Source organism: Raphanus sativus, chromosome 4 (genome assembly GCF_000801105.2).
Source record: "Raphanus sativus cultivar WK10039 chromosome 4, ASM80110v3, whole genome shotgun sequence".
Lineage (NCBI taxonomy): Eukaryota > Viridiplantae > Streptophyta > Magnoliopsida > Brassicales > Brassicaceae > Raphanus > Raphanus sativus.
This window is the reverse complement of record NC_079514.1, coordinates 34,757,838-34,778,030: the sequence shown is the minus strand read 5'-3', so window position 1 is coordinate 34,778,030 and position 20,193 is coordinate 34,757,838. Positions and strand designations below refer to the sequence as shown.

Here is a 20,193-nt window from a genome sequence, read left to right as displayed (position 1 = left end):
GACCGTTACCTGGCTATGATCCACTTTCGGGTGTGCATCCGCGCCGATAAAGTTTGGTCTCTAGTCTGGACCACCACGGTAGAGCTATGATATTCGGTTATAAAAAAAAAAAAACTGGCATGCTCTGTTTTGGGGGTCAAAAGACCTCTATTTTTTATTCTCAATTTTCAAGTTTTAAATTAAAGTTCAAAACTCAGATGCACATAACTGTATACACAGTTTTTCTGTATTTGAACAGGTTAACATTTAAGTTTTTTAAAGAGTTGACTAAAATGAAGCCTATCGTCATGATTACTATTTATATTGTTTGATTGACTTAAATAACAAAACAAATAACAATTCAATTTATTTTTGATTATTTTACCTGATTAAAAATATAAGTTTCACTTACTTGAAGGAAAAATCGATAGGCCATCATTTAAACCAATGTATTGTTGGCAATTGGGTTTTGACAAATTGGCTTATGCTAACTTTCCGGCGATTTTTTTGGTGAAGTATGTCACCTAATGATTAAAATGAATGGAAATGCATATATATAAATTAAGTGTATACTCTCCCCACTTCGTAATAATTGTCACTTAGACACATTTTACGCAGATTAAAAAATGGTAAAATATGCTAACATACCATCATTAAATATATAACTATTTAAATAAAAATAATTTAAATAAATATCAATTAGTTAATTAAAAGGATAAAAAGAGATTATGTATGAAAAATTGCATTGAAAATATAGAATAACACTTATTTTGAAGAAGAAAAAAGATAGAATGACACTTCAAGAAAGATATGATATAGTTTGGAAATATTAAATAATCAAACTTTGAATAATTAAACAATAAAATGTAAGCTTGTTCGGAATTAGTAATGTGAGAAAAACCTTAACTATATTGTGGAGTGAATTTCAAATCGAGTTTAAAAGATGCATGAAAGAAAGTTGGACTACACGCTGATGTAGCAAAAGCTTATAAGTTTCAAGAATACTCTTCTCAATGTTATATTTAAGGTTTGAGAATACTCTTTTCGGTGGTTATAGAAACCTATAGGTTTAGAAAGACTTATTCTTGGGTTCACTCCCTATGATAAATCTTTAGGTTCACCAACCAATAAGAATCAAGTATTTTTTATTTAATATCTTTTAAAAAGGAAACAAAATCTTGTTAAATTATATTATGTTTTTAAAATAAATAACTAAAAATAAATAAAAATAGTAGTAATTGAAAAAATATATTTTTTTTTAATTTTTAAAACTATGATTCATCCAAACGGTTTAGAGTTTACCCAAAGGTTCCAGATTTCCCAAGGGTTTAGGGTTTAGTATTTAGGGTTTAGGGTTTAGTATTTTGGGTTTAGAGTTTTTATTAAAAAAAAATTTTGCAACTACAACTGTTTTTATTTTTTTTTAGCTATTTATTTGAAAACATAATATAATTTAACAATATTTTGTTTCCTTTTTTAAAATATATTAAATATGAAATACTTGAATCCTATTAGTTGGTGAACCTAAAGGTTCACCCTATGGGGTGAACCCAAGAATAACTCGTTTAGAAATACTCTTTTCAGTACTATAAAACTCGTTTAGAAATCTCTTCCTTATTATTAAATCATAAAAAATTCAATAAAAATAACCTTAAAACACCTATTTATACGAAAACCAAATAACCTTTAAACTATTAAAATCCTTAAGATAATTATAACTAATTAAGATACATATCAAAATGAATAATAAACTAGATAATTATGATATTTGGAATATATCCAACTATTAATTTTTAATAAGTACTTCTCTAAAGATTTCTACATCAGAATTTTTTTCAAAATTCCGTCCAAACATTTTTGGTTTTCTCTCATTAATTGCATATCGATGTGTAACATTGTTGAATGATCTTATCCTTATGCATCAAGCATTCAAGCTCATCCGTCCAAATCAAGAAAACTCTGTTGATATTAAAAAAATGCCTAGTTTCATTCATTATTTTCATAAATTTTAGCAAACACAAAACTTTTGAAAAATCTTCTGCATCTTTTTTTTATATATATATATATATATATATATATATATATTTATCAATCCCGAAAGGGCATCAAAGTTGAATACAAATCCGGCTCGAACAAAATGATCTAGATCACTATGTTTACAAATCTAGTTTCGCATCACCACCTATCCGGCGCGTTCTGCTAGATAGCTCGATAATTACTAGACTACCAATAACCGTTCTCTTCTATTGACGTTAACCCCGGGGAAGTGGGTTTTACTTCGTAACCTTGGATGCCGGAGTCCTCAAGATGTCGCCTGAAGTAGCTGGTAATAGGTGATCTTGCCAAGTTTGCATTCTTCTTTGTCGTTTAAGTTCGAGACAACCAAATGAGAGAAGAGTCGAGCCAGCCATACCTGAGGAGAGCTGTCTCAGTCCACACTCACCGCCTAAGAACATGACATTGGAAGTGGGAGAGCCGCAACATATCACATGAGCGAGAGGTCGAAAGCTCGAAAGCTCGAACCGAACCACCACCTCCAAAGTCAGAAACACAGAAAACGGGTGCTTTCACAGCCACTACCAAACCAGAAGTCTCCAGAACCTGCAAGAAAAGTCAACAACACTACCACAATTGATCGACAGAGCTCTTGTGGCACCGGGATGTGATAGTTGACCAAATGCTGACACCGAGACGGCCAATGACTCCCGAGAACCGCTCGACATTTGCAACCTTTGAGAACCAAAGGCTGTTTACTTGACTGTGAAACCTCCATCCGGTGTCAACGAACAGAGAATAACGAGACACACAAAGAGACAAAACTCCGGAAGAAAGCCGCCGCTTCCTAATTGAGAAACCAGAACGGTAGCCGTGATGAGGAGAGACGAGATGAAGCAGCAGCACGGGTAACCTCCAAGAGCCATAGACGACCGCTGGAAACTCTACCAAGCACAACCACACGAGTCTGACCTGAACCCTGGAACCATCTCCGCCTGCGAACCGGGGCCCAAGACTCACCTCCAAGAACAAGACGTCCAAACAGAGCTCACCTAACCACAGAGAGAGAGAGGAGCTAGACTTCTCCGACACCGAAGAGGACTGAGACACCAACCACCGCAGAAGAATGCATCTAAGGACTGCCACAGAACCACACCGGGTCACTCAGCAGTCAAACAGAGACACACGCCGTCACTCTCCACCAACGACGATGAAAGCCGAAATAGATCTGGATCTTGAAAATCGATCTACCTCTAAACCCAAAAACCGGCTACCCCACCACCTAACCTTGAAACCTCCTCGATGAAACTCCAATAGAAGCCAATATCTCGCCGTAGTAGAAGCTCCGCGCGCAGAGAGCAAACACATCGGGAGACACCGCTAATCCAGAGTCACAATCATATCGGAAGGGAAGAGAGAGGTCGAAGAGCAGCAAAAGGAAAACGAGATAAAGGAGGAGAGGCTCCTCCGGCGACGGCACGAGCCTGCTCGCCGGAGCCAGAAGCAGAGACGAAGATGGAGTGTGTGGTCGAGAAGAAAGAAGCTTGGGAGGATAAGGAGAGAGAAAAAAAGAAAAACCAAATCTTCTGCATCTTTATTTTCTATCGAGAATATAGTGTAGTTATATAAGTTATATATACTCTATCGAGGCTAACAAGAAGCAAAGGAAAAAGAAGAGGAAAGGAAAACTCTCAGACGGCATAGCACTGTCGAAGCTACCCGCAAACTGATGAAGGAGTCGAGAGAGGTTTTTAGTAAAAAAAATAGGAGAAATTTTTTCATTTACTAATATTTTTTAATAAATCTCTAGTTAGTCATCGATATTAGATAGAAACATTTACAATGAGAGTCACTTTTACACTTACTATTTACAACATAAGTCACTTTAGACTATCAGGACACTTTTCGCTTACTTTCAATGCACTTTTTCAAATTTCAACCAGTGTAAAACCCATCGTTACCCTTCTGTTATTATTTATTCTTCAAAATATTATTAAGCTATAAATTTTCATTACACAATTATCTGGGCATCACTTTTTAAATTAAAACCTTTATTTTTTAATTTTTTCTTCCACCGTGGTAGGTCCCAAAAATTCTTCTCGAGTATATCCAATTATCCACCATAGGAAAGATCACGAACCTGAGAGTTAAGGTGTAATCTCTTCGAATTTGAGTTCCAACTCTTTCTTTGCGGAATCAAATTCGAACCCAAGTCTCCACCGAGAAATCAAGCTTCTCGTCGTCGTCTTGTTCTGCTCCTCCATCATCGTGGTCGTCTTGCTCTGCTCCCTGCTCCCCCATCGTCATAGTCATCAAATCTCCTTCGTGGCCGACTTCATTTCCTCCATGATTCACCTTTGCGTTGAGCTCGCACGATGAGTTCCTCTCTTCTTGTCACTGCCTCATCCGTTGCCAATCACCTCTGCATAACTCCATCGCGCTCGGATCCACCGCCGTGAACTTCCGGAGTCGTCGTCACGAATCCTATGTTAATTGAAAGCTTGAGCAACAATGGTGAAATTCATCCTTTTTGCACCTTGGTCCTTTAAATTTTTCAGTTATTCTCAATTTGACCCTAAACTCTCAAATGATACAGATTGTTCCTCAAATCCAGCCTCAAACTTTAAAATTAACATTTCAGCCCCTCGTTTATATGCATCTGTCCTTAAAGAACTTTAAGCTTTCCAAGAGGCTGAAAGGCTAGCAGACTGAAATACGAAGGAGACGAATTAGCAAAGTATGTGAGAGCTTGTGATGAAGAAAGATTGGAGCTTGTAAAATAGGTAACAGAGGAGTTGGTCTTGCAAATTTTGTGAGAGCTTTATGATAAAAAAAATTTGGTGATTGCAGAGTATGAGTTAATGGAGGAGACGTTTTGATTGTTTAACGCCTTATTGTTGGGATCATGTGACGTCTTGTACATGTGTATATGTGTATTCCAAGAATATACAATCTTGTACATGTGTGCAACAAGATTTTGTATACAACAACTCTTGTAGACATGTACACAAATATAACAGGGAAAATATATGAATTTTTTGTCTAATTTTAGGAAATGTGAGAGAAGTATTGAAGCTATACAGATGAACCTATGCATACGTAATTGATCATCTAAGTGTACAATAACCGATGTCCATGTAATTTTATACGAGCCACAAACTTACAAACTGATGTATATGATATACATGTGTACGCATATAAGAATTTTTATGTACATGTGTACTACTCCTATATGATATACATGTGTACGCATCAACTCCTATAAGAATTTTTATGTACTACTCCTATAAGAATTTTTATGTACATGTGTACTACTCCTATATGATATACATGTGTACGCATCAACAACGTGTACACCTTTTATATGAAATCTACATTTGCTCTTATGACTAATATTGCACTTAAGATTACAAACAACCACATCACTGCAACCAAGAGCACAAAATGCTTATTTAAAAAGAAATTTTGCAATGCATTAGTAAAAAAAAAAAATCTAAATTCTATATACACAACATATTCAGGCGGCGTTGACAAGATGGATGCTTTGCCGGCATCCTTTTCTGAAAATGATAGACTGAAATCAGGTTACGGATGCCTTGCCGGCGGTGCCGTAGAGTTCAAAGCGGTAATCAGACTTGATGGAGAGTAGAATCAAATGAGGCAGAGACGAGACGACGACAAGTGAGCCGAAGATGATTATGTATCAGAGTTTTATGGACACATAATAAGAAGAGTAGTAGACAAAAGAGGTTTAATACAATTTGAACTGGTAATCAAACTCAGATCGTCCCAAACTCCATTGATATTTTGGGAATCGGGTTGTGGCTAGTTAATCGAGATCTGAAACTATGCATTGGAGGATGAAGAAGATAAGAATTTTGTGGTTGTTGAAGTCGTCGAGTTCTGTTTACCTAGACACTTTCTCTTTGACGTCATCTCGCTCCACCATCTTCGTCGTCAAACCGATTCAGTCTCTCAGCGTGATTTTTTCATTTTCTTCAGCAAAACTTTTACCTAGGTAAACGTGTAACAGATTAAAAAATATATAAAAAGATGTGGCTGTGAACGTCGTTTACTGTTTTTTTCTTCTACTTTTAAGATTTAAAAACATTAAACTAAAGAAAAAGAAACGACAAAACCCACTTCACGTTAAGCTTAGTTAGGGGTAGTAAAGTAAATAACCATAGCAAAACTGCTCTAGTAGTTGTAAGTGACTTATTATGTAGTAAACTCTCACAAAGTGACTCTCCCTGTAAATCACTCTATTAGATAAATAGTTAGAAACAAAAATATTTTAAACTTATTAATAATATATAAAAGATTAGAAAATAGATATAGAAGACGGGAAAGAATCTCATGCTAGAGGACCAAAAATTAACTTAAGGGTAAAGTTAATTACTTTAGCTTTGAAAATTTTAAGGAAGACTATTAGAACTTTAAAGGTTTTAAAATCTGATTGGTAGAAAACAAACTTTGAAGACTTTAAAAATAAGTTAAAGTCTTTAAATATATCAAAGTTAAAATCCCAATCAGAGCCTAGGTTTGGACTCGCAGTAAGATGAAATGATTTTACAAATATATAAGTTTGATTATTTACAAAACATATTTATAATTTTTGTTTTGTTTTTTTTACATTCATAAAAAATTGAATATAAAATTTTGGACCAGTTTGTGTTCGGTTTCATGGACCAAAAGAAAATTTATCCCTTTGTTATTATCATTTCTCAGCAATTCAGCTACCAGGCCTACCACACTTGTTAAGTTTTTTTTGTCAATACTCTTTTTTTGCTCAACTTTGTCAGTCCTTTTTTTTGTCACTGTTGTCAGTCCTTTCAAAAGTCTAAAAGCACGGCATGTGAATCACATGAATTGCAAATATTACCAAATATGTAACAACTTTTGTTCATGGTTACTGAGCAAATTAAATTTAATAATAATAATAATATATAAAGATGTAAATCAATTTATTTGGCTATTGGTATAGATGGGTCCTATGAATTGGTGGGCTACCATCTACTCATCAAACAATTTTAGAACATCTCCATTAGTAAATCCCTCTTGGGGTTCAAAATTATATTTTTTACTATTAATTTTTTTTTGTTTGATTTAAAAAAATAATTAATCGAATAAATTGCGGATCACTACGTATTATGGGATCTGCAAAACAGTGACGAATTCGCCCGACGCAAGTTCGCTGGGGAGAGACAGGTTTATCACTGTACATCATTTTAATATTGTTTTTTTTTGAATATGTGTGAACTCCCCATAAGTTCATTAATAGAGATGCTCTTACGATTAGTTTTCATAAAAAACTAGTCAAATCTAGACACATATATTTCAAAAAGAAAAAAAATCTAGACATGTATTATCAAAGTGAGAATGCTTTAGAAAAAAAGAAAATAAAAGTGAGAATGCTTTACAAACCCGAACATAACCATGTGGAGTCGACCAAACATCAGTTCATGCCAAAACTAAATAGTTTCAAAATTTATTGGACTGATAACGGTGGATTTGGTTCAAAATCCGTTTCAATGGAACATATTGTCACATAAGACCATCTCTAATGTATTTTGTTATTTTCACCTCTAAAATAAAAAAAATTCTATAATAGAAGTATGATATGCTCCAATGTATTTCTGTAAAATAGCAATCTCTATTTTGTAGAGTAAAAAAATAGAAAAATGCTATCTCTTCCTCTATAAATAGGAAAAAATAAAAATTTCTATTATAGAGGAAGAAATAGAGGTGGATTGGACAATTTTAACTCTAAATGTTATTATAGATGAGTTGGAAATGCTCTAATAATTTACAAACTAGATTTTGACCCGCGCTTCGAAAGCGCGGATATTATTTTTTACTTTTATAAAATATATTATTTGTTTGTAATTATTGAACATATTTATTTTAGTAAAATTTTCTTTATAATAAATTTGACACACATAGTGTCTCTGGTAAATTATGTGTTTCTCTGACTTTGTTTTATTCCCTCTCCAATCAACATATCGAAGCGCGGATATTATTTTTTACTTTTATGAAATATATTATTTGTTTGTAATTATTGAATGTATTTATCTTAGTAAAAATTTCTTTATAATAAATTTGACATATAGAGTGTCTCTGGTAAACTATGTATTTATCTGGCTTTATTTTATTCCTTCTCCAATCAACATATTTATTTGGCTTGTTGTTAAAATAAATGATTTTAGAACGCAACTGTTTACTTTGATATTTTGTTTAAACAATGTGACATATTTCTGTATTAATTGTGTTCAATTAAATATTTACATTGTAATTTAAATTTGTATACAAATCAACATATTTGTGTAGTTTGTTATTAAAAAAATGATTTGAATCCAAATGTAAGTACTCTTATAGTGATTTTTCAGTTCATATAATTTTTTAAAATATATTTATTTCAACTGAACCAATTAATATTTTGTTAAATTGGCCCGTGAAATATATTATTATACATCGATATTCAAAAGATCTGGTAACTAACGATACTCAAAAGATCTGGACCGAATAAGGTTATATGGTTATTTTTGTTACAAATATCCGAACCCGTTTTAGATACATTGATTATTTAGATATTTTTAGGTTCCTATACATCAGAACCGAATTTATCCAGATCTAGAATGATCCAACTCAAAATCCACACATAAGTTTATAATATTCAAGCGGAACTTGGTTACCAAAAAAAAAAGGATACCCGAAAAGAACAACATGTATCTAAATAGACAGATAATGTTCATGTCTAAATGATTATATAAATTAATAAAAAACTGTTTTATGTGTTTTGCTAAATTAAGTGAAATAGAAATAGTTTTTTTATCAAGTAAAATAATTATATGGAGTGGAAAATTAAGTGACAATAAATGTAGGACATTTTAAGTATTTTGATTTAAGTTATTATTTTATTCACAAAACATATTTTTGAACTATGTTTTTGGATATGTAATTTTCCACAGATTGTAACTAAAATAAAAATATTTTAGTAAAATAAAATAAACCAAATGTTTAATCATATGTAAAACCTAATTATTTAGCATTTTGATTTTATAATTGGCACAAAGTTAATATTGATTAACTAATAAATAAAAATATGCACTATTATTATTATGGTAATATAATTAATGATGTAATTTATTATTAAAGTAATATAATTAATTAAATTGTTAAACTAAGTGAAATATGGAAACACAATTAATAGATACTATTATTCAAGTTTCCAAACACTCCATTTTTTATAGCTATAACCAAACACACCAAATTTTTTTATTAATTTTATCCAAGTATCCAAACGCACCGAATTTGTACTTCACCTTTAATAAGATAGACTAGATTTTGACCCGCCCTTCAAAGGGCGGGTGTATATATAGATATTATTTCTTTGTAATTTTATTTGTGTACAAAATATATTTATTAAATAATATCAGTTTAAAAGTTAACCCGTCATACACTTGGTTTTATGTAATCATATGCTCGTATGCCCGTTTTTTTGTAATCATATGTTTTTATGCCCGTTTTTTCGTAATCATATTTATTTGTTGTAGATCTTGACCTGTAGATATAATGTTGGTTTGTAATTTATTTTTTTGTTTATGTAAATATGTAACTTTTTGTAAATTTCTTATATGTTAAAGAAATTTAATTATATGTTTGTGTATTTATTCTATTAAACAACATGACCTACTGATATAGTTATGATCCAACTGTTTCAATAAAACAGATTAAAACTTCTTATTAATCATTTAAAAAAATATTATACAAAGAAAAATATAAATATGACTTAAAACATACAAATCTGAAAATTAAGTTTCTAAAAAGTATATAAAATAAAAATATACCCGCCATTAATTACATGATTCTGATTATTTATTGAAAAAAATAGTTGGACTAATTATTTATCAATTTGTCATGATTCTGATTTAATGTAATAGATCCTTAAAAATATATTTATAAAATAATATCAGTTTAGAAGTTAACCCGTCATACACTCGGTTTTATGTAATCATATGCTCGTATGCCCATTTTTTTGTAATCATATGGTTGTATACCCGTTTTTTCGTAATCATATTTGTTTGTTTTAGATCTTGACCTGTAGATATAATGTTGGTTTGTAATTTAATTTTTGTTTATGTAAATATGTAACCTCTTATAATTTTCTTATATGTTAAAGAAATTTAATTATATGTATGTGTATTTATTCTATTAAACAACATCATGATCTACTGATATAGTTGTGATCCAACTGTTTTAATAAAATAGATTAAAACTTTTTATTAATCATTTGAAAATATTATACAGAAAAAAATATAAATATGACTTAAAATACACAAATCTGAAAATTAAATTTTCTAAAAAGTATATAAAATAAAAATATACCTGCCATTAATTACATAATTCTGATTATTTATTGAAAAAAAATAGTTGGACTAATTATTTATCAATTTGTCATGATTCTGATTTAATGTAATAAATCCTTAAAAAATTATATATGAGGTTTAAGAAATGGATATTATATGATATCATATACATGTGGCAAGTAATTTATATATGACCTAGTGAGTTAATATAAAATCAGAAGATGGTAACTTTTACTCTTCTCACGTTTATATATATACATTGTTTTGAACAAATTTATATGTATACATTCTTAAAAAACAAAATTTATATGTATACATAATATCACAATTTTGTCTAAAATCCAACAAAATGAGGTAGTTTAGATGGTACAAAGCTTTTTCCAAAATTATAGGAACCAAGTTTAACTATTCATGTTATTTTGTTCTTTTTTGTCATTTTGTTTTAAGTGATGGATAAAATAGTAATTTACATGTCATCTTCTTCCCTATGCTCTCTGGGATTCTTCTCTCCTGATATCGGCCACCTTCATTTTTTTAATCATCTAATTCACTTATTCTTTTTTTGAGAATTATCTAATTCAATTATTTCATCAATTTCTTGCTCATACCTATCAGATGAAATTGCTCATACCTATCAGATAATTAATTATATATTCAAGTAATATAAAGGTGTTTATTTCACTAACTAAAAAGAAAACGAAGACTTTTAACAGATCCGACTTAATGGCTGAGTTGGGTCAATTCACCAGTCGCCACGGTGCTCGGCCATCAAACGTAAACACAATGTAAATTCATACAAATTTATTTGTCATCTTGGTCTTTGTTTTTTTTTCTGTAACTCTTTGTCCTGAGCAAAACTTTTGTCATCTTGTTTAAACCACCAAACGTAAACTTCTTTTCATCTTGTTCATTGTTCTGTAATTCTTTGTCCTAGGCAAAACTTTTGTTTGTTATTGAGATATTAATTAATGATCACGATAAAGAGAAAGTGGAAACTGTTTTTCGGCAAAACAGTTATAATAAGGTGGTTAGTTTTTAAATAAAATTTGATATAATTACATAAAGATAATAATAGTTAGCTTTTTCAATAAATGTATAAATAGTTGGACATAACCTTTTTGTGAGGCTTTGTGTCTCTTGGGCCTGCTGATGGGCTTCGGGTTTGGACCTGAAACAAGACATAAGAAATATGTTAATTTTCTTATTTCTTTGTAGTATTAGGAACAAGTAATTTTCCTTTTCTATCTAGGAGAACCTATGATCTACTTGTATAAATAGGGGTCTCATCTCTTCTTGTTAGATACAACACAGAAACAATAATCTCTCATAGAACACGCAACTAGTGCGAAGCTTGTAATCTTTTCGATTCATAGTGATATTGAGTTTGCTCCGGTTTGGAGAAGAACTCGCCAAACATATCGGTTCCGTTTTGATTCGTTTATTACAAGAGAAAGCCAGGGTCGTTTCTCTACAAGTGGTATCAGAGCTTAGGTTAACCTAGATCCAAGTACAGAGATTCGAGGTCAAGATTCAATAAACAAGCAAGGAGAATTCTTATCTGGTGTGGTGAAGAATACTCGGCTCGTTGGTGATTGAAGCTTGACGGAGACGGCGTGTTACGACAACCTGCAAACAAAGAAACAACAGTTTACGGGTTAATAGAGAGATGGAAGCAACTTTAAAGAAATTTGAAGTGGAGAAATTCGATGGGAAGGGTGACTTTGGTCTATGGAAATACAAGATGCTATGTCAGCTAGAGATCTTTGGTTTGGGATCTGTTCTTAAGGAGAAAACTCCTTCTACGGATGGTGAAGGTGATGAAGAACAGAAGGATGTTAAACATGATCCTAAGGAGCAAGACAAGGAGCTGCGTACCAAGAATCTGATCAGTATGTGCCTATCTGATCTTATTCTACGGAAGGTTATGAATGAGCCTACAGCACTGGATATGTGGAAGGCTCTAGAAGCGGAGTATCAGACCAAGACGTTACCAAATCGAATCTACATGAAGCAGAGATATGCAGGTTTCAGAATGGAAGAACACAAGTCCATTGAGGAAAATCTGGATGTGTTTCTGAAACTTGTGGCTGATCTAGCAAGTCTGGATATTAAAATCAGTGAAGAAGATCAAGCGATACAGATTTTAACTAGTCTACCAAAGCAATATGAATCTCTCGTTGATGCTTTAAAATACGGCAGCGGAAAAGAGACCTTAACGGTCCGTGATGTTACAAGTTCTGCTTATTCTAAAGAAGTAGAATTAAGGGAGAAGGGACTTCTTAACAAGTCTAAAAATAACTCGGAAGGGCTGTTCGTTGGAAACGATAGAGGAAGGGGTGACAAGAAGAACAACAAGACTTGGAGAGCTAGATCAAAGAGCAGAAACAGATCACAATCAAAACCTAAATTCTCTAAAGAATGTTGGACGTGTGGCAAGGAGGGACACTTTAAAAAGCAGTGTCCTGAGAGAAAGAAGCCGGCAAATTCGGTCAACATTGCTGAAGAGAAGGAGCAACCATTGGTATTAGTGGCGAGCCAGCAAGCTACTAAGGAGGAATGGGTACTTGATTCGGGATGTACGTTCCATATCACTCCAAATAAGAATGTCTTATTTGATCTTGAAGACATAGAGGGAGGGAAGGTTTTGATGGGCAATAACACAGTCAGCGAGGTCAAAGGGATTGGGAAGATCAGGATTATGAATGATGATGGATCAAGTGTGATTCTCACCGACGTGCGTTACATGCCGACCATGGGAAGAAACCTTATTTCCTACGGTTCATTGGAGAAGATGGGATGCAGATACGAAGGAAAAGACTTCATGGTGCAGTTTTACAAAGGAGAGAAGAAGGTTATTTCTGGGAAATACTGTGATGGTCTATACTACTTGCAAGGTACAGTATTGAGTGGTGAAGCTGCAGTCGCAAGGCCTGATATCGACTTGACTAAGAGGTGGCACTCTAGACTCGGACACATGAGTCTAAAAGGTATGAATATTTTAGTCAAGGAGGGACATCTAAACGAGAAAGACGTGACGACGTTAGAGCTTTGCGAGAATTGCGTCCTTGGCAAAGCACACAAGTTGAGCTTTCCAAAGGGCAAACACACGTCTAAGGAAGTTCTAGAATACATCCATTCAGATATGTGGGGTTCACCTTCGGTGGTTGAGAGTCTCGCGGGATGCTACTATTTCCTTACGTTCATCGACGATTTCTCTAGGAAAGTTTGGATCTATTTCCTGAGATCAAAAGATGAAGTGTTCCAGAATTTCAAAGAGTGGAAAATTAGCGTGGAGACAAAGACAGGAAAGAAGGTGAAGTGTCTTAGGACGGACAATGGATTGGAATTCTGCAATACACAGATGGATACATTGTGTAAGGAGGCAGGGATTAAAAGACACAGAACGTGCAATTATACTCCGCAGCAAAACGGAGTATCAGAACGCATGAACCGTACAATCATGGAGAAGGTTAGGTGTATGTTGACAGAGGCAGGCTTAGAGCAGAAGTTCTGGGCGGAAGCGGCTTCTACAGCTGTCTACTTAATTAACCGATCTCCTAGTACAACTATAAATTTCAAGCTACCAGAAGAGGTGTGGTCAGGAACAAGAGTTGACCTAACCAACCTAAGAAGGTTCGGATGTACCGCTTATGTACACGTGACTCAAGCCAAAACCAGTCCAAGAGCGATGAAAGGAGTTTTCATGGGATATCCAACGGGGACTAAGGGTTATCGAGTCTGGTTACCAGAAGAATTAAGATGTACGGTGAGCAGGAACGTGATCTTCAACGAAGAAGAGATGTTTAAAGACGTCGAAGAAACCAACGAAAAGAAAAAGAAAACGAAGACGGTGACGTTCAGTCCGGTGTTGGTTCAAGGACCTTCAAACTCAGCTATTGATGCAGATACAGAGGATACAGTTCAAGGTGGAGTTTCTCCCGCATCAGAAAACTCGAAACCTGAATCCTCGAGTTCGGAAAGTGAAGAAGAAGCCGTGAAAGCTGAACACGAAAATCTGGATAATTATATTCTTGCTAGAGACAGAATCAGAAGAGAAGTAAAGAAGCCTTCTAGGTTTGATGATTCAGATTGCGTGGCTTATGCTCTAGCTACAGCAGAAGAAATAAATATGGATGAGCCTAAATCCTATTTGGAAGCAAGAAGGAGTAAAAGCTGGAAGTTATGGCACGAGGGAATGCAAGAAGAGATGGATTCGTTGAAGAAAAATCAGACTTGGAAACTGGTAGAAAAACCAGAGAAAAAGAAGATTATTGGCAGCAAGTGGGTTTTCAAGTTGAAAGAAGGCATTCCTGGAGTCGAGAAGCCGAGATACAAAGCTAGGTTAGTAGCTAAAGGGTTTTCACAAGTCGAAGGGATTGATTACACGGAGGTGTTTGCACCAGTGGTGAAGCACGTGTCGATCAGAATTATGTTGTCACTTGTTGCAAATTATGATCTTGATTTGGAACAACTAGACGTGAAAACGGCTTTCTTATACGGTACGTTGGACGAAGAGATTTATATGGCACAGCCAGAAGGGTTCGTCGAGAAAGGAAAAGAAGATCAAGTTTGTCTCCTGTTAAAATCCCTTTACGGATTAAAACAGTCACCAAGACAATGGAATAGGAGATTTGATATTTTCATGAAGGAACAGGGCTTCTACAGGAGTGCTTACGATCCTTGCGTCTACATGAAAGGTTCAGATTTATCTCATATGGTTTATCTCTTGATCTATGTCGATGACATGCTAATAGCATCTAAGGATTCTAAGGAGATTAAAAGAATCAAAGACAGCTTGAAGAAAGAGTTTGAGATGAAGGACCTTGGAGCAGCTTCAAGAATACTTGGGATGGATATAATTAGAGATCGGGCCAAAGGAACTCTAAGGCTATCGCAGGGAAAGTATTTGCAGAAGGTGCTGGAGACTTTTAACATGGTCGAGAGCAAGGCGGTGGTTACACCTATTGGACCACAGTTTAAGCTCAAGAGTTTGACGAAGGAAGAAGAGTACGAGGAAACAAGGTTCATGAACGTGATACCATACGCATCAGCCGTTGGAAGTTTAATGTATGCGATGGTGGGTTCTAGACCTGACTTATGCTTCGCAGTGGGCTTGATCAGCCGCTACATGAGCAAGCCAGGAAGACAACATTGGGAAGCTGTTAAGTGGGTGATGAGATACCTTAAAGGAGCTCTAGGTTCAGACCTAATGTTTACTAAAGGAGAAGACTTTAAGGTACGGGGATTCTGTGACGCAGACTACGCTACTGATTTGGATAGGAGAAGATCCATTACCGGATATGTATTTCAAGTCGGAGGCAACACAATAAGTTGGAGATCTGGTCTCCAACATATCGTAGCTCTATCAACGACAGAATCGGAGTATATGGCTTTAGCCGAAGCTTTCAAAGAGGCATTATGGCTTAAGGGTTTTGTTAGTGAATTGGGGTTCAAGCAAGATGATGTGAGAGTGTTTTCAGATTCTCAAAGTGCTATACACCTAGCTAAGAATGGCGGGTTCCATGAAAGGACTAAGCATATAGACACTAGACTACACTTTATGAGAGACGTAATTGAGGCTGGCGAGGTTACGGTTCACAAGATTCACACATCTATCAACCCGGCGGATTTCCTAACTAAGTGTGTACCTGGACAAAAGTTCGAGACATGCTTGGAGATCCTCAAGGTTCTGCCTTAGTAGGTCTCGTGTGGCTGCAGGTGACAAGGCTGTCGACTCGTTCACCTCGCGGAAAGGCCACAAAGTAAAATATCAGTTTCAGGAAAAGCAAACTGATGGTTCGACAGGGAGATATAAAGCTTGGTAAAAGATGAGTTCAGAAGAATACCTTTGATGGTTGTAGACGGGATTTGTCTATACGAGGAACCTGCAATAAAAATATTCATACTAGTCAAAGATTTTTATGCAGGAGGTTAAGCTTCAAAAGAAGCTGGGAAATCATTTAAATTAATCAGATACTTTACCAAAGAACGTGTGGTTGCAGCTAGGAGACAGCTACAACAAGGATGAAGCTCTTAAAAGAATTAAAGAAATGATTCTAAAGGAAGCTACGGTGGTGAAGAGACGTCGACATCACGAGCTGAAAGTCAACAAGAATCAAATTAAGCTTCTTGTTACAAGAGCTACATGGAGACACGAGTAATAAAAGTCAAAAGGAGATACCTTTTAAGACTTTGACAAGTCTGGTTTTTGGTTTCAAAGAGGTCGTGAGGTGAGCAAGAGGAATTTTGCTACCAAAGAATCACGAAGGTCAAAGGCTGTGCTGGATTCATCAAAGGAACAAGCTGAAAAAATTGAAATTGAAAGGTCAGAGTTTTGTTCAAATGTCTAAGGAAGAAGACAAGGAGTAAAACGGGACCTGAGATATCAATGGTAATGGCGGTGGAAGCAATCGCCGGTGAAGACGAACGGCGACGAAGTCGTGGTCGTGTTTGGTTCACAGGGAATCGAAGAGAGGAAGTGTTCGGGAGAGAGAAGAATCAACAGGGGCGAGAGAGAGAAGCGAGGATCGGAGAAGGCATGCATCTCCGATGAGGACGGCGTCGAGGAACAGACGGTGCTCGGAGAAGACGATGCGGCGAGCTCGTCGAAGCTTCTGGTTTCATTTTCGCAGAGAGAGAGAGATGGAGGAACGGAGAAATCGAAGAATGACCCAAGAGCCAAGGTGGAGAATGTGAGGCTTTGTGTCTCTTGGGCCTGCTGATGGGCTTCGGGTTTGGACCTGAAACAAGACATAAGAAATATGTTAATTTTCTTATTTCTTTGTAGTATTAGGAACAAGTAATTTTCCTTTTCTATCTAGGAGAACCTATGATCTACTTGTATAAATAGGGGTCTCATCTCTTCTTGTTAGATACAACACAGAAACAATAATCTCTCATAGAACACGCAACTAGTGCGAAGCTTGTAATCTTTTCGATTCATAGTGATATTGAGTTTGCTCCGGTTTGGAGAAGAACTCGCCAAACATATCGGTTCCGTTTTGATTCGTTTATTACAAGAGAAAGCCAGGGTCGTTTCTCTACACTTTTATCAACCGGTCATGCTGGAGAATTAATAGAATAGATAACTCTCTTATTTATGTTCAGGAAATTTTGGTGGTGAAAACTTTCAGGAAAAAACATACCCCGAGTGAGAGCAAGAAACCTGAATATAGGTAGAGGAGAGAGATATAGTCTATTCAACCACAGATCATGCGGGAATTGGTTTCCTTTCACAAGCCTTTGAAACGAAACATAGGTCTTTACTGCATGCTGCATGCTCTCCTTTCACAAGCCTTTGAGAGATATAAGTCCTGTTCTTTTGTCAACCGCACTGCGGCAACGGCAGCGTCGAGAAAAAACAACGTTGAGAAGAGTAAAACGGAAATGACAGAGTTATCAAGTATCGCTAGATTAAGACGCGCGATATATATATATATCACTCAGATGATGACGCTGAAAATACTGGCGTCCATTAGAGATGCCGTGGATAGCTTCGCGATCGTTACTGGCGGCTATTTCTGTTTCTTCCGTAACTATTTTGTTTTCTGTTAGCGTTACTTTTCTCGACGCTGCCTCTGCCGCATCGCGGTTGACAAAAGAACAGGGCTATAGTTTACTCTCATCTCTCTCAGAGTCTCTTGACTGCGTTGAAGGTCTTTCCTTTTTCCTCTCCTCTCATCCTCTAATGTAATCACTGTTGTGGTCATGTATTGTTGATAGTTTGTGTTCTCGTGCAATCACTGTTGTGGTCATGTATTGTTGATAGTTTAGCATTACTTTGTTTGTGTTCTCGTGTATTCTCGTGCGAAGGCGTTTGTGTTCTTGTGCAATCACTGTTGTGGTCAATGGTCATGTATTGTTGCTTTGTTTCACGCTTCGTTGGTGATTTTTTAATTTTTTTTTATACAAATGTGGCTTTGTGTATCAAACTCTGAAGTAATTATATGGTTGGTGATTGTTTCACGCTCTGAAGCTTATCTCCTCTGATTTGGGTCTCAGCCTCTCTCCTCTCAGAGTCTCTCCATCGATCTCTCTCGACGACTCACTCTCAGACCCTGTGGTAATTGTTCTTATTACGCCTTGTGATTTTGTTCTCGTGTGAAGGCGTTTGTGTTCTCGTGTATTGTTGATAGTTTAGCTGTATCTTACTCCTTGTACAGGTGCACTCTCATAGCTTTCTCCAGAGGTTCTTCTCAGTCTCATCCTCCATCTAAAGGTACCATTTTGGTTGACTTTACTTACTAATCACATGAACTTCTTCCTGATTTCTTCTGGTTAATGTTCTGTGATTTTAGCATCTTTGTATAGTTAACAGAGTCTCCTCTGTCTCGTACGAGTTAGTGTTCACAAGCTCTGAAGCTCTGAGTGAAAGCTCTGTGTCATAGATTGATAAACAAGACTGTGTGTGTTTAGGCTCAATTCACAGTTGATCCAAGAGTGTGTATGGTGTATGTAAAATGTGCAGATGGACCAAGAAGAGACGCAGTAGCTGGTGCAGTTGGAGAAGAAGACTAAGATGTGTAGTGGTGAGTCTTGTTTCTTTTCCTGGTTAGTTTAGGTTTTTGGGCAGTTGTGTAATGACTACATCACTTTGGTCTTGGATTATAATCATTCTTTCTTTTATTCATGTAATGACTACATCAGTTGTGTAATGAATGGTTTATGAATGCAGATGTTGGTTTCTGCGATGGTGACAGACTGAGTGGAGATGTTGATTTCATATTTTCCTTTCTTTATGTAATGATCAGACTAAATGGCTGAAAGATATTATTGTTATGAAACCTTTTTTTTCAAAACTGAAGTTTGATATTGATGAATGATGAAACCTTTTGATCGTATGTGTTTTGAAACGTTGTTTTGATCACATTGTTTTGAAACGTTCTTTTTATATGTTTTACTTTGCTTCTTTGTTTTTAAAATGGTTCGGTATAAAATATTGGGTTGATGGGTCAACCATTAACCCATTTGACCCTTTTAATTTAATGGATCATGGGTTAACCCAACCCATTTAATAAATGGGTTGGGTTAATCCATGACCCATTAACAATCAACCCATTTGGGTTATGGGTTAGGTTGACCCATTTGATCCATTTTGACACCCCTATGCATGCATATCTATATATATAGATGGAAAAGCTCCTCATATTCGATGTAAAATGTAAATCCAAAAGTACAATTTGACAGTCAAATTTCTCATTTGAAGTGTCTTTTTTTTTTTTTTTTTTTTTTTTTTTTTTTTTTTTTTAGAAAACATAAAATTTTTATTCAACCCATTAATGGGAAATCAGTTTCGGTTACAAAGTCGATTTGAACAAAAGCTCCCTAGTCAATGTATTACAACCTAGCTTCGCCCGCCCACTAGACCCGACACATTCCACTAGGCCATTTTTAAAATTCTAAAGAATCGGTTGCCGTTCTCAACCATCGATGAATACCACAGGACCGTGAGGTTCACCTCGTTACCGAGGTTGCCGGGAACTCCCATGTCATCTCCGGAGTAACTAGTTCCCGATGAACTCTTCGAACCTCGTTACCGTTACCGTCCATGAAGTCCAAGACGAGCATAAAGATGAGAGAAACTCTTACCAAGAGATGTCCATCTCCATTGCCGCCACGAAAGGAGCAAGAAACCGGGTTGATATCAACGCCACATCCTGTCAAGAAGCCTCAAAAACCTGCAAGTAAAGTCAGGCTACACTGCCGCATAATCAGACAGACAACACGACACCGGGAAGGTAGCTTAGACGAGCTGTTGACCCGAGGTGATCAATGACTCTCCGGAGAACCACCTCTACAACTCCGACTATCGAGAACCGATAGACCGTTTACCAACCGTAAGAACCAGCTTCTG

The 20,193-nt window shown here is 35.6% G+C and overlaps 2 long non-coding RNA genes across 3 annotated transcripts; both read left to right on the top strand.

Moving 5' to 3' along the window:
* The first annotated feature begins 3,650 nt into the window (after positions 1 to 3,650).
* LOC130510875 (uncharacterized) lies at positions 3,651 to 5,020 on the top strand. 2 transcript variants are annotated; one of them, XR_008944668.1, is made up of 3 exons: positions 3,651 to 3,721; positions 4,058 to 4,488; positions 4,571 to 5,020. It is a non-coding gene; the product is annotated as an uncharacterized LOC130510875 (long non-coding RNA). The 2 variants fall into 2 exon arrangements; XR_008944667.1 differs by lacking the exon at positions 3,651 to 3,721 and having other exon boundaries at positions 4,012 to 4,488.
* Positions 5,021 to 17,967: 12,947 nt separating this feature from the next.
* On the top strand, positions 17,968 to 19,166 carry LOC130510978 (uncharacterized). The gene is made up of 3 exons (XR_008944756.1): positions 17,968 to 18,402; positions 18,808 to 18,868; positions 19,015 to 19,166. It is a non-coding gene; the product is annotated as an uncharacterized LOC130510978 (long non-coding RNA).
* The last annotated feature ends 1,027 nt before the right edge of the window (positions 19,167 to 20,193 follow it).